The sequence below is a fragment of the Cryptomeria japonica genome, chromosome 8 (assembly GCF_030272615.1).
Source record: "Cryptomeria japonica chromosome 8, Sugi_1.0, whole genome shotgun sequence".
NCBI lineage: Eukaryota > Viridiplantae > Streptophyta > Pinopsida > Cupressales > Cupressaceae > Cryptomeria > Cryptomeria japonica.
This window is the reverse complement of record NC_081412.1, coordinates 178,082,413-178,096,609: the sequence shown is the minus strand read 5'-3', so window position 1 is coordinate 178,096,609 and position 14,197 is coordinate 178,082,413. Positions and strand designations below refer to the sequence as shown.

General features: G+C 38.4%; 1 protein-coding gene across 3 annotated transcripts in view; it reads left to right on the top strand.

The window, feature by feature from the left end:
* The first annotated feature begins 10,782 nt into the window (after positions 1-10,782).
* The window catches only part of LOC131048390 (dephospho-CoA kinase), a 72,240-nt gene continuing 68,825 nt past the window's right edge, over positions 10,783-14,197 (top strand). Inside the window, exon 1 of one of the 3 annotated variants that reach the window (XR_009358712.1) lies at positions 10,783-11,167. The gene's annotated coding sequence lies outside the window, so the exon portion shown is untranslated. The remainder of the gene's footprint in view (positions 11,168-14,197) is intronic. The other 2 variants (XM_057982339.2, XM_057982338.2) reach the window with 2 other exon arrangements.

Here is a 14,197-nt window from a genome sequence, read left to right as displayed (position 1 = left end):
AATATGTGCATGAAAATTAGAACTGAATTTCAAATCTGTCTTCATATTCTTCCAAAGTGTTCTCCAAAAATAACCAACAAACTTAGCGTCTCTGTCTAAAACTATGCTTTTAGGTTATCCATACAATCTCACTACCTCCTTGAAGGATAAGTCAGCTACATGCACTACATCTGATGTCTTCTTACAAGGTATGAAATGAACCATCTTTGCGAATCTATTCACTATCATAAATATACAATCATTTCCTCTCTATGTCTTAGGTAATCCAAGTCTGAAATCCATTCTTATGTCTTCCCAAGGTCTCTCTGGTACCGTAAAAGGCTTATACAATCCCACATTCTGACTACTACCTTTTGCAATCTGACAAAATCTACAACTCTGTACAAATTTCCTAACATCCTTATGAAGCTATAGCCAAAAGTAATGTTCACTCACCAATGCTACTATTTTATCAACACCAAAGTGTTCAGCTAATGCTCCACTATGTATCTCCTTTATCACATTTTCCTACATAGAACTCTTAGGTATACACAACTGAACTCCTCTAAATAACATCCCATATTGAATGAAATAATCCAATCATTTGCTTCTATCTACCATAACCGGTTCTACATGCTTTCCAAGGTTCTGCAAAATCTAGGTCATCATCATACAAGGTCTTCAACTCTTCAAATCCTAATACTGTCACTCTCATCTTTGTCAACAGACTCCTCCTTCTACTCAATGCATCAACAAATTTTTTTGACTTCCCACTCCTATGCTTCAACACAAAGGTGTAACTCTGTAAAAGTTTTACCCATCTCATATGTCTCTGACTCAACTTACTCTGACTGTTCAAATATTGCGAGGCTTGATGGTCAATATACAACACAAATTCCTTAGGCAACACGTAACATCTCCACTTCTTCAAGGCTTGAACTATGGCATAAAATTCTTGATCATATACTGAATATCTCCTCCTGGCATCATTCAACTTTTCACTAAAATAAGCTACCGCTCTCCCTTCCTGACTCAAAACTACTTCAATTACATTCCCACTTGCATCACAGTCCACTTGAAATACTTTGTTGAAATATGGTAAAGCTAACATGGGTTGTTCAGTGACCTTTTGCTTCAACAATTCAAAACTCTTATCTGCTTCGATGGTCCACTTGAATTCTTTCCTATCTCCCATCATTGTCTTAGTTATAGGACTACAAATTGAACTAAATTTTTTGATAAACTTCTGGTAGAAACTAGCCAATCCATGAAATGATCTTACCTATCCAATGCTTTTTAGTGTAGGCCATTCAATAATTGCTCTTACCTTCTCAGGGTCCATCTTCAATCCATGCGCAGATATCACAAATCCCAAATAGAGTAACCCTTCTTTCATGAAACTGCACTTCTTTATATTTATTAGCAACTTCTCTTCTCTCAACCTCTACAAAACTTGTCTTAAATGCAACAAATTCTCCTCTTTTGTCTTACTAAAAATTAGAATGTCATCCAAATATACAATAACAAACTTACCCAAGGATTTCTTCAATTATTCATTCATCAATCTCATAAAAGTACTTGGTGCATTAGTCAACCCAAAATGCATCACCAACCATTCATACAATCCTTCATTTGTCTTGAATATTGTCTTCCACTCATCTCATTCTCTGATTATGATATGATGATATCCACTCTTCAAGTCTATCTTTGTGTAGTATTTGGCTCCACTCAAACAATCCATTATGTCATCCATCCTAGGTAAAGGAAATTGGTACCTCACCGTGATCTTGTTTATTGCTCTAGAATCGGTACACATCCTCCATTCTCCATTCTTCTTAGGTGCTAACATTGCTGGTATTGCACAAGGACTCAAACTTTCTTTGATCAAACCTTTCTTCAACGCCTCCTACACTTGTCTATTCAACTCCTCATTCTCTGTCGGTGTCATCCGATGTGCAACTTTGCTAGGCAAACCGGCTCTGAGAATCAAGTCCATGCAATGACTGATACTCCTCACAGGTGGTAATCCATCAGACACATTATCTGAGATGATATATTCATACTCTGTGAGCAATTCTTTTATCTCGTCCGATTGTTCTTCTTCATGCTCTAGGTTCTCAGCATTCTTAAGAACTAAGGCAAAACACACATTTTCATGTCTCATCCCATCCAATAATTTCCTTCCATCCACCAAACAAACTCTAGCATTCATATAGACTTAACTCTTCAGGGGCTCCTCCAAGGGTAACAAGGTTTGATTCATCCCATTCGCCACAATAATGTATATGTTCTTTCTCCCATCATGTATTGCATGTCTATCAAACTGCCAAGGTCTACCCAACAAAAGGTGACAAATATCCATAGGCATAATATCACACAAAACTTCATCATGATAATTCCCAATTTTTTAATTTCACCAAACATTGCTCACTTACTAACAACTTATGATCATCCTAAATCCATGCTATCAGATAAGGCTTAGGGTGTTTCAATCTTTCCAACTTCAATTTATTCACCATTTCTTCTGAAACAAGATTATCTGAAATACCACTATCAATAACTACCTTACAACACTTATCGAATATCTTACATATGGTCTTGAACAAATTTCGCCTCTACAAGGGCTCTTCATCCTCTTCGTTATGACACAAAGCTCTCCTCATCATCAACAATTCTCCATCTTTTGGTTTTTTAGCTAATCTGGTGGGGCTTTCTTTTGTCAATGTTGTTATCCCAGTGTTCTTAGTCTTCTTACATTTGAAAGCATGATGTCCTTTTCCTCCACACTTATAGCAAGTACCTCTAAACACTCTCTTGTCTTGTCTTCTATCATCTTTTCCAAAACCCTCATTCCAGTAACCATTAGGTTCTCTCCTCCAGTAGAAATTTTTGTTGTCCTTTTGGTATGAATTACCATCTTTGATTACTTCCTTGTCCTTGTTCAGATCTGTACAGGTTACTCTTCCTCCAGAATATCCTCTTCCTCTTGAAAATCTTCTTTCGAAAACCTTCCACCTCTACCTCTTTGTCTTTGCTCATGTCTTTTGTTCAACTTCTCTTCTTCTTTCAAGGCACACTGATACGCTTCTTCGACACTCTGCAACTTGACCGAAAAAGTGTTCATCTTGTATAGACATCTGCAATCCATTCAAATATCTTGCAACTTGTTCAACCTCATCATAGACATATCCGGATCTGATATTCAACATGTAGAATGCTTTAGTATACTCCTTCACACTAGATTCCTTCTGCTTTAAGTTCTGTAACTTCCAGAACAAATTTACTTGATAATCTGCTGGCATAAACTTGGATTTTAACTTGGCAACCATCCGCTCCCATGATTTGATCTTCTCTTTACCTCTTCTCTGTCTATCAACCTGCAAATGCTCCCACTAAAGAGATTCATGACCTTTCAACCAGGTACAAACATATTTCACCTTTCTTTCCTCTATAGTGTTCTCAAAATCAAAATACTTATCCATCTCTGAGATCCAATACATCAATTCATCCAAATCCAACTTACCATCATACTCCCGTGGGGTAAAATGTGGTTTAGTGTTCACCCTACTCAAAACCCCCAAGAACCTCTCTTCATCAGGATCGATCGTCGGCGGATTTGCTACTTATTCTGTCGATACTTCTTCTTCTTCATCATCACTGACATCTTCAATAGGTCAACCTCTTCTCTGGGCTATCTCAACGACTTCCAACCAAGATACAATTCCTCTCAACATTCCCATTACAACAGGGTCTGCATTCCCACGTGCTCCACCATTCCTATTTCCTCTTGTGAGATTTTGCCAAGATCAAGAGCTCAATGAAATGTACAAAATAGAGACACAATATAGGACAAGAATAAACTGTATTCTCATCAATAGAAAATGATCAATAATCATGATTAAGCATTACATGCAATGTAGATGAGCTTGCTTAAATAGGCAAGGCTGGGGATATGTGAGCACACAAACATGACATGCGACTCAATAAGAAACAAGGGTAGGTAGGAAATAGGTGTGGGTAGGTAGGAGAAATAATATAATAGTCCACATGAGGTGGATCACCCACTGAATGTGGAGTGTAACAACAAGATCAACACCATAAAAGGTGGAATTTCTCCTACACACACTATCCCAATGTGGCACAAACACCCAAGTGTCTCATACCCAAACTACTATGAAATGCATTTCCCAAGTAAACTTAAGTAAAGTGTAATAATATCCAAGATGAATAATTATTTACACCAACACCCCCCCTTAAGTGCAACTTAGGGGAATGCACTTAAGTCTACAATGCAACTAAGCAATGCAAGATGGGTCCCAGCTACTAGACCATGTTAGGTACCCATGTACAAATGCAAATGCATGAAAACCAATGCAATGAAATCTCTCACAAAGTGGGGAAAGAGAGAAAAACCCAATGGGAAAAAACCCTCCCCCAAAAGAGAGATGAAAACATACAAGAGAACTCTCATAGAAGAATGTGAGGAACAAAACCCCATGGAGGAAATAGGCCCCCCCATATGAGAGAAGAAGAGAAGCGAGGAAGCCCCCCCTCAATGTGGAATCTGCACCAATAATAGAAGCTCGATGTATGAAGAAACTGCTCCACAAACGTTGAACAACATTCCTCCCCTTAGGAAGAAACAAAACCAAAGGTGTATCCATGAAGTCTCCCCAATCATGAAGGGAAGATGTATGAAGAAAACTCATGATGAAAGGAATCTCTGAAAACTGCTCAAGTGTCCCCATGTCGATGCTGAAAGATACCCCCTCCAAAGGTGGTAAACTATGCCATACTGCTGAAAAAGGCACTCCAAGATCTAGTGGAGATGGATGTAGAACATGTCCCAAAGATTCACATGTCTCCTCAAAAAATAAAGAGACCTCCTCCAACTGTTGTACATAAGTATCCACAATCATGTCAACCTCGAAAGAATGATCATGTAGAGAATAAACAAGAGGGTCAGAGTGTTCCCTCACAACAATCGAAGAAGGATCACCTTCATCAAAGAGAAGATGAATGTCACCAATGATGTCTCCCAAATCTGCAATGTAGGATTCCACAAACAAACCTGCAATGTCTGTCAAGTAATCATCCCATGAATCTGAAGCTGGAAGACAATGAATATCCTGCTGCACTGAATCACATGAAGGCAAAACTGTCGCACTATCTGCATCATCAGGTGCAATAGGTGATGTGATATCAGTATGAGGAGATGAAATACAAGACTCAAGAATGGGGTCACATGTGAGAATCCCCATGTTCAAGTGCCCAAAGTTCTCAAAATCTGAACTATCACAACAAGTGTGATCATCATGTGTAGAATCATCAAATGTGAAATCATCATCATCAACAAAATCTGAAAAGGAGTATAACCGAGATGCATGATCAACCACCCCAGTTGCAATGATAGCTCTAGTCTCCAAGTCTCTAATGAAAACTGAGTCAGGTGTGAACTCCACAACTCTCTTAGTTGCGCCATGTGTGATTTGATAGATAGAAAGGAGACTATTTGTCAAGTGGGGTACACACAACACATCATTGAAGGAGTTATCCCCAATGTCAATAGATCCTTTCCCAATCACATCCATGTATGTATGATTGCCCATCAAAATCTGTGGCATGGTGCAAGGCTCAAATGTAGAGAACATAGACTGTGAAGATGCCATATGATGAGAAGCCCCTGAATCTAGAAGCCATCTCTCTGAATCATGACTGATAGTAGCACATAGAGCTTTTCCTTTTCTTGTTCCAAAAGAGCGAGTCTTCCCACTTGTAGAAGCCATGAATGCTTGCCCTTTGCCTTTTGAATGTGAGGAAGTGGAAGTTGACGAATCATCCTTCTTGTAGACTTTAGGCAAATCAATGTTATGCTTTTTGATGATATGTGTAAGCTCATCAATCTTCTTAGAATGGCAACGATGCTCCTCATGACCAATCTTTTTACAATAAGCACAAGTAGGTCTCTCCCTCTTTGGTGAATTATCTCTCTTGGAAGAGGATGTATCTCCTTGTTGTGGAGAGGATGATGCTTTGTCCTTAGGCTTTGATTGCGATTTCTTCTTGTTTGAGTTGTCCTTTCCTTGATTTCCTTTGTTCCCTTGATTTGCCACTAATGCTCGAGACTTAGAAGCCTTAAGAATGCCCATGCTTATCAACTTAGTTTGTTCCATCATCAACATTTCATTGAAAGCATCAAATGTAGGCATTTTGTAGCTTGAACCCATTGTCATCCTATGGGTTTGGAAACTAGAAACAAATGCTGCATATTCTCGTGGAAGCTTGCCTATCAAGTTGAATATCAATTGAGTATCCTTCTTATCAATGCCACAATCTTTGAGTTGTGCCCTCAACTCATTTGCTTTAGTGACATAATCTTGTATAGTATCAAAGTTCTTAGGATCTAACATGGTGAGATCACTATCAATTTGATATCCCCTAATCTCATCAACTTGACCATACAAGTCTTGAAACTTTTGCCAAGCATCCTTGATTAGAGTACACTTCTCAATATGAAAAATGAGATCCTTTGATACATACTTTCTTAAGGTACCAATTGCCATGATATTTTTAGTGTGCCAATCCAAGTGACCAACTGGATCAACCTTAGGATCAATAGGAGCAACAATAGTTCCATCAATGTAATGAGTGAGTCCTTTTTCCATAAGTTTACTCCATGCATCAATTTTCCAAGTAGCATAATTATGAGGAGTTAAGAGAGGAAACTTAGAAGAACCCATAGCAGCAAAAAGAAAGGAACACAAGAGCACAAAAGCACAAGAGACACCCCCCCAAATTCAATCAATCAAAGTACCCCCCACAAAGTGATGATTTTGGCACTTTATACTTAGTGCGATTACAATGAGCCACTTGAAAAACAAGGCAAAGTGGACTTATGATGCAAATTTTACAACTTCTCAAATGAGATACAAGTGACTTCAATCAATAGTGCAATGAATCTAACTGAGATTCAAGCAAATATATAAGTACCAAGAGAGCCAAAAATGACCAAAATCTGAAAGTATAATTTCTACTTACAATGACATCAATCTGGTAGCATCATGTGAAAGTAGATGAAAAAATACGCACTTTCAAAAAAAATGGCACTTGAAAAGGAGGTCGTATGACCCCAAACGAAGCCTCTGAAGTTGCAAAAACTGGGATTACTAAGGTACAGTCACCAAAAACTACATTTTCTGAAAAATCCATGCATCAAAATCAAAAAAATTCTTCACCACTGCGGAGAGCATGAAATTCTAGCCCATTTCAAAAAAAATTGCACCCAAAAAGGAGCACAAATGAGCAAGTTATGGCCATTTGAAGTTGAACTGCAAAATCAAAAATGCAAATGAGAGGGGCCTGCAAAATTTTCAAACCCTGCTAATGTGGCGCTGACGTCAGCAAGTCACTATGTTAAATTTGACGGGCGTATGATCATCGCAAAAACTTCGCCTCTTTGCTGACTGGGCATCCGTACTGTACGAACAGATGACGTGGCAGGTGACTGTGCAAGCCGTACGGATGACGTGGCATCGTACGGACGAGATGTGTGTCAGTGTTATGTGTCCATGGGCTAGTGGCCTCCTGCCACGTGGTGGGGTGGATTCACCGGGTTCCTTGCAGAGTCTGCGTGGCAGAGGAGCTGGGTGTTGGAGGGCCGGCAGAGGTACCGGTGGCAGTTTTCACGGGCGGCGACGTCGGAGGCTGCGGGGCTGGCAGGATCGGTGGGGCCGACGAGGGCAGTGCGGTGCCGGCCGCGGGTGTTGCGGGGCTGCAGCTGCAACAGAGGGAGCTCGGGGAGATGCCGGAGGCCGTCGCTGGTGGTGGTGCTGAGCGGTGTTGCTGCTGGGGGTGCTGCTGGCTGCCGATGCCGGAGGCTGGCATGGGGAATTGCATGGGCACCGAAAAAAAATGCGGCGGCAGGGAAACAATGCGGGTGACGGCGGAACAAGGCGCGGGCGACGGCGGTCCGACAGGTACGGGCTGCAGTGAACGACAGACAGGTACGCGGTGGGAACAGAGCTGCAAGTGGCGCGCAGGTACTGCAGCCTTGCAGACGCGGTACGGGGTCACGGGGGGGTCTGCGGACCCCCCAAAAAAGCACTTTTTGATATATTTTTTTTGATTTTCAATTTTTCAATTTTTTCGAAAAATTTTGATGATTTTAAAAAAAAAAAATTTTTTTTGATGAAATTTTTTTTTTCGAATTTTATTTTCGGAAAGTAATTTTTTTTCGAAATTCATACAATATTAGCAAAATTGGCGAAATTTTTTTTCTCACCAAAATAGGCTGACTTTATAACCAAAATTCATGGAAACGGCCTTCTGGACGCAATGGCGAGGTCGGATCTGGTCTAGGACGCCTCCAAAAGATGCTGCTTCTTAGATCTGCCTCTTGACGTCGCAATAATGCCTCTTCAAGACGAATCAATGAAGCCCTAATGGCTCTGATACTATGTGAGATTTTGCCAAGATCAAGAGCTCAATGAAATGTACAAAATAGAGACACAATATAGGACAAGAATAAACTGTATTCTCATCAATAGAAAATGATCAATAATCATGATTAAGCATTACATACAATGTAGATGAGCTTGCTTATATAGGCAAGGCTAGAGATATGTGAGCACACAAACATGACATGTGGCTCAATAAGAAACAAGGGTAGGTAGGAAATAGGTGTGGGTAGGTAGGAGAAATAATATAATAGTCCATATGAGGTGGATCACCCACGGAATGTGGAGTGTAACAACAAGATCAACACCATAAAAGGTGGAATTTCTCCTACACACACTATCCCAATGTGGCACAAACACCCAAGTGTCTCATACCCAAACTACTATGAAATGCATTTCCTAAGTAAACTTAAGTAAAGTGTAATAATATCCAAGATGAATAATTATTTACACCAACACCTCTTCATGCCATCTTCATGCCGATCCTCTGCAGTTGCAGGTCAGATCCACAATCCGCCACCCCACAACAAAATTCCCAGGATAATGCAATTTCCAAAATGAAATCTCGCTTTGATACCACTTGGTGCAGTCACCAGCTAGGAGGGAGATCAATCCAGACCAGGCACCAAGAGTAAACACAATGGAAACAAGAGGATATGATGGGTGCAATGTAGAACTAAACGATTTAGATCATGAAATACTGATTACAGATAACCGGTAACATCCAGGTTACAAGATTCGACTCACTGGCTAGCTACATACATGCTTAATTACAAAACTGGTCAACTCCAGACCTCTAAATCTTAATATCTATCTTCTATGTTCTCTCTTACTCAATTATGATGCTTGATTACAATAATTTATATGGTCCAGAGGGATCCGGTTGGCCTAGGAGGGATCAAATGTCGAAGAACAAGATCAAACATGTAAAACAACATGTCGACCTCCGCCAAAGAGATTCCTCTAGAAAATCCAAAAGATGAAGTGTAGATCAAAGGGAAGGTCAACCACATGCCAAGGAACATCAGAATCAAGGAACTGGGCTCCGCAAGCTATGAAAGGAATCCGCAACATTTGGCAATAGAAAATAGGTCCAAACAATTTCGGTGCCAAAAAACTATTTCGAAATCCGGAATCGATTACTTGCTAGTAAATGATCCAAATGCTCCACGGTTTAGGAATAAGGAAGATGATCATGTCCTCAAGCAAAATCCAACTCTGCAAGATCTGGTGAGCTAATGCAAGAAAATGCAAAAAGAAATGCTGAAACTGCAAAACAAAAAACAAATAGAAAAGAAATGTTTTTGGTTGATGCAAGATTGCCAAGAACCATGGATGCTCCTTCATCAGGCTACCCAGGTCCCTTGTGGGCCCGACTAAAAAAGTTTCGTTCGCATATCATTGGGCTTTAAAATCAATCTGGAACCATTTAAACATTCATTTGGATAACACACAAATTGCAGTTACTGAAATTTGATTTTCAATCACTTTGCAGAATGCTCAAAACAAGCTCTAAGCCCTTGAAAACCACCTTAAAAAAATGATCAAATGGGCACCTAACCACGACACTTGGCAAACATATAGAATAATATACTGTGGATCATCCTGCAAAATGGATTCCTTTGATGATTCCTGAGGTGCGAGATTTTAATTGCCAAAGTTGAGTACTTAGTTGTTTCTGCACTAAAACTTGCCAGAGCTCTCTTCAAACCTTGTTTCAAATCCACCTTGAAAAAATAGCAAATGATGTCATGAGGACCCAAAACCTTGCATACAAGCTCATTTAACTTTAAGGAATCACATAAAAAAAGAGCTATCTGAAATAAGTGAGCTCTACTGAAACATTTCTTACTGTGTAATTTGCAAAACATACCAAATTGCAAATGATTTGACCTTGGAAAATATGTCAAATGAGATCCTGGTGATCTACAAATGGATAGAGGGGGACACAAAATTGTAGGGAACATAGGGGAACAAGTGGTTTGTGATGACAATCATTTGAGTGCAAGATGCAAGCCTCCAAAGTAAGACTTTTTTTGGAAATGTGCACTTAGTGAAACCTTGTTGACCCCTCAAATAAAAGTGCTTAAAAAATGCATCCAATCTGATCACAAGAGGCTGCTTGATTAATTTCATCTCTACTAAGTGCTTAACACTTCCCCCAAGTGATTTTGCACAAAAATCACCGGGCTTCAAAATATAGCTCTCCAAAGTGAACTACTTGGGCAAGTTTCTACAGTTGCTTTTTTGAGTACCGCAAGTAAATTTTCTCAACATGGGACCTCAAAATTTAGCAAAATTTGAAGATCCCAACACTTCTCTACAACATGATTGTTTCCATCTTCTTTCATCTTTTCCACATTAACATTTTCCATTTTAGGATCATTATTATTTGAGGGTTTTGTCACATTAAAAAACCCTTTCTAAGAATTTTTTAATAGAGGACAATCTTTCCGTGTATGACCACTCTCTTTATAGTGGAAGCAAGCATTAAGGTTCCCAAGCGACTCCATGTCCCAACAAAGGGTTTCACCCTCAATAGTAAGGGCGGTTTCACTCTCGTTTATTTTGAATAGATCGAATCAGCAGCTGTAGGGAAATGCTTTTGGTTCTTATCATTTTATAAAAAATTCTGCACTGGTAGGGTTTCGTAATTTCTTTTCCTGCAAACTCTGCCCATCATTTCAGTCAGCAGAGTTGACAGCACGGCACAATTTGTGCAGAATCTCGAGGTAAGTTACTTGACATGGTTTCAGTGAGGTTTTGTTTTTAAATAATCTGTACGCTCACAGGTCATTTCTGTTCTATTCAATTGCATCCTAAAACAATTCTGTTGTTATCTGTTAAATGAAGGCATCGGTTCTGTGGTTTTATCTAAGCCCGTTTTCATATATTTGTAATACTTAATGTTGGATCCCCATTTGTTTATTCACGTAGAATTACTTTGAACTGTGAAATGAATTTTACCTTTATTTGGTATTTTAAAATTTTTGTTTATTTTGTTTTCCTTGTTAATGAGGTTATTTTTATGACAATTTCATCAACAGAATTATTTAGTTAGTATTGAATGGATACCAACTACTGTGATGCTGTAAATGCAATGGTTGCGAGAGCTATTTTCACTTAGAGTGAATACTAGGGATTGGACCATCTTCATATATAATAATTTGTTACATTCTTCTTCACAAACCTTATGCATTATACAGCATATTTCTTCACAATTTTGTGCCATTAGACTAACTCCTGTACTTAAAAGACCAAACATCACAAGGTAAGGAATCGTCGTGACATAATATGACTGCAATTTTAAAAAAATGTGTTTAATTAAGTGACAGACAGCTTGGTTTTGCAGATGGGCATATCCTCTCACATGGTTGGTTATTTGGTTAGGACTCGTTGGTACAATTAGGTTCCAACTGCTTTTGATATTATTACATTCTTTTCTGAAACCATGTGTTTATGTTAATTCAACAAAAACAGGGGTGCTTTATTTGACATATCATCTTCCCACAGACAAATAGAGGTAGCATCTCTGCTTTTGCATCGATTTGCAATAATTCAGCATCTCTTTAGAAGCAATTCTAGACATGATTGTGTCTGACAGGTCTATCCTTAAAGTATCAGGTTTCTATAACTGCAAAGAAGAATTCTCTCTCTAAAATTTTGATTCTAGTCTTCTGGATGTGAAAAAATTGCACAATTTAAAATTTGTCTCTTGTGGTCTCCAATCATCCAGATTTCTTCCCCCCGTACTGCTTTCCATTGCAATACACACAAAGAGTCCCCTATAATCTTCTTTATATGCACCCTTAAAAGGTTTTAGCTGCTTTTCATTGCAGAAAGGTGCACAACATTGCTTCTTCTTGGTGTCATTTAACATAGGTAATGTATGCGAGCCTTAACTTCTTCAGTCTTATCTTGATTGATGAGCTCTAAAGGAGAGGTAATCAACTCAATACATTACGCTTAAAGCATTTTTACTTTCTAGTCTTCTATACTTTGCCACCTATGCAAACAATAATTGTTAGGTCTTGGGCCTCCGCTTGTTGTTCAGTTGTTTGAAAATATAAAGCTTGTGTCCATACTTGTTGTACAGCACATGAGTTGCATTAAAGAGGAAAGATTCCAATTAATTCATCTTTAATCTCTCCAATAGGCCCTCAAAACTTGATTTGCATTTTAGAGTAATATTGCAAGCAATCGGTAAATTAGCTTATCAACTCCTGTATGTCTTTGGAGATGTTGGACTATCCTAAAATTTCCAAGCATTTTTCTTTTTATCACAGCAACCTGGAAAAGAATCACGCTCATAACAAGTACTTCCATTTTAGTTTGGTGTGCTTGCCCAGTTGTCTTCTAGGTGTGGAAATTGGCCAAGTTTAATGAGAACCATTAAATCATTGCACTTGGAGAATGTTAGCAAGAAAAAATGGGAGCACACACTGCAGTTCTGAGCTCTAGGAATCTTAAACGTTGAATTTATACCCCGGTTAATACAGTAGGAGAATGATTAGAGTCTGCAGTCTAAAATACTAATGTACAGTATCTTAATAAGGATCACAAATACATCATACAATAATCAAACATTCATATGCATCATACTCATCAACTTCCTTAATATATAAATATATCTTATTGCATATGATATTAAATATAAAGTCTTTTGCTCTAAATATCTTTCTGCTTTATCTATTTTGCTCATTTTTTACATCATTATCATATCTCATACATATGCATACAATTGGGGACGTGTCCCTTACAAAATATGACTATTCCTACTAGGCCTAGTCAGCTTTATGCTCTGCATTCCTTTTGTGGCCATTTGTGATAAGTTCTAAATGCTGTTGTACCTCTATTCAAGCCTTCGTCAATGGACAACTCAAGAAGGCAATATGATACTTTTGAGTACAAATTTTGTTTTCAGTGGCTGTGAAATACCATCGTTAGCTAGCATAGATTGCAATCTGTAGGGCCTTGGTGGTGGACAAGAGGCTGTTTTATTGACCACCTTTTAGTATTCATCACAGAGTGTAAGCTAGAGGGTGTTGGTTGTGAGATGGATCCTATATTTACATTTTAGAAATTATGATAAACTACAATACAATGACCAAGTAGGTGTTGTTTTTACAATGTAACGGGTTTACCAATTCTGCTTGTATATATAATAGAATCCTATAACCCTCCAATCCAAATTATGTCAAACATTATAGACTTTCCAACTTGTCTCTCTTTTGATAAATTTCAGATTATTCCACAAAGTCCAGGGTCATCCATCATTTAGTAGTAGCAACTGCCTCAATACAGGGCTCAAAACCCTTTGTGATTTCTCTCTACAAAATCCTTTCATTATGTTACTTTATTGTAGAGAATATATGATTTAAAATTAATATTACATGGAAAAACTCTTAAAGCACCCAAGCTTCTACCCCAATAATGCCACAATATCACTGAATATTCAAAACATTTGAAAAACAAATGGTGTTGGGGTCACAAATTACTTGTAAATTGCATGAAGATTTAAATTCAGCGTAGTGCCTTCCTAGTTGCAAAATTAGATTTATGCTCTCTATGACAAATTGCCTATTTAACAAGAGTGGAAAATAAAGCTGCCTTGTTTTCAACAATAAATATTTGTTGCTTCATAAAATAATTTAAAATTTCATTTAAACAAGGGCCCATAGTTGCTCCTTGCTAGTCTTTGCATTTTCCTTCCTTTGCACAAATAAATTGTTTGCATATAAAAGTTCTGGAACAAAATGCTC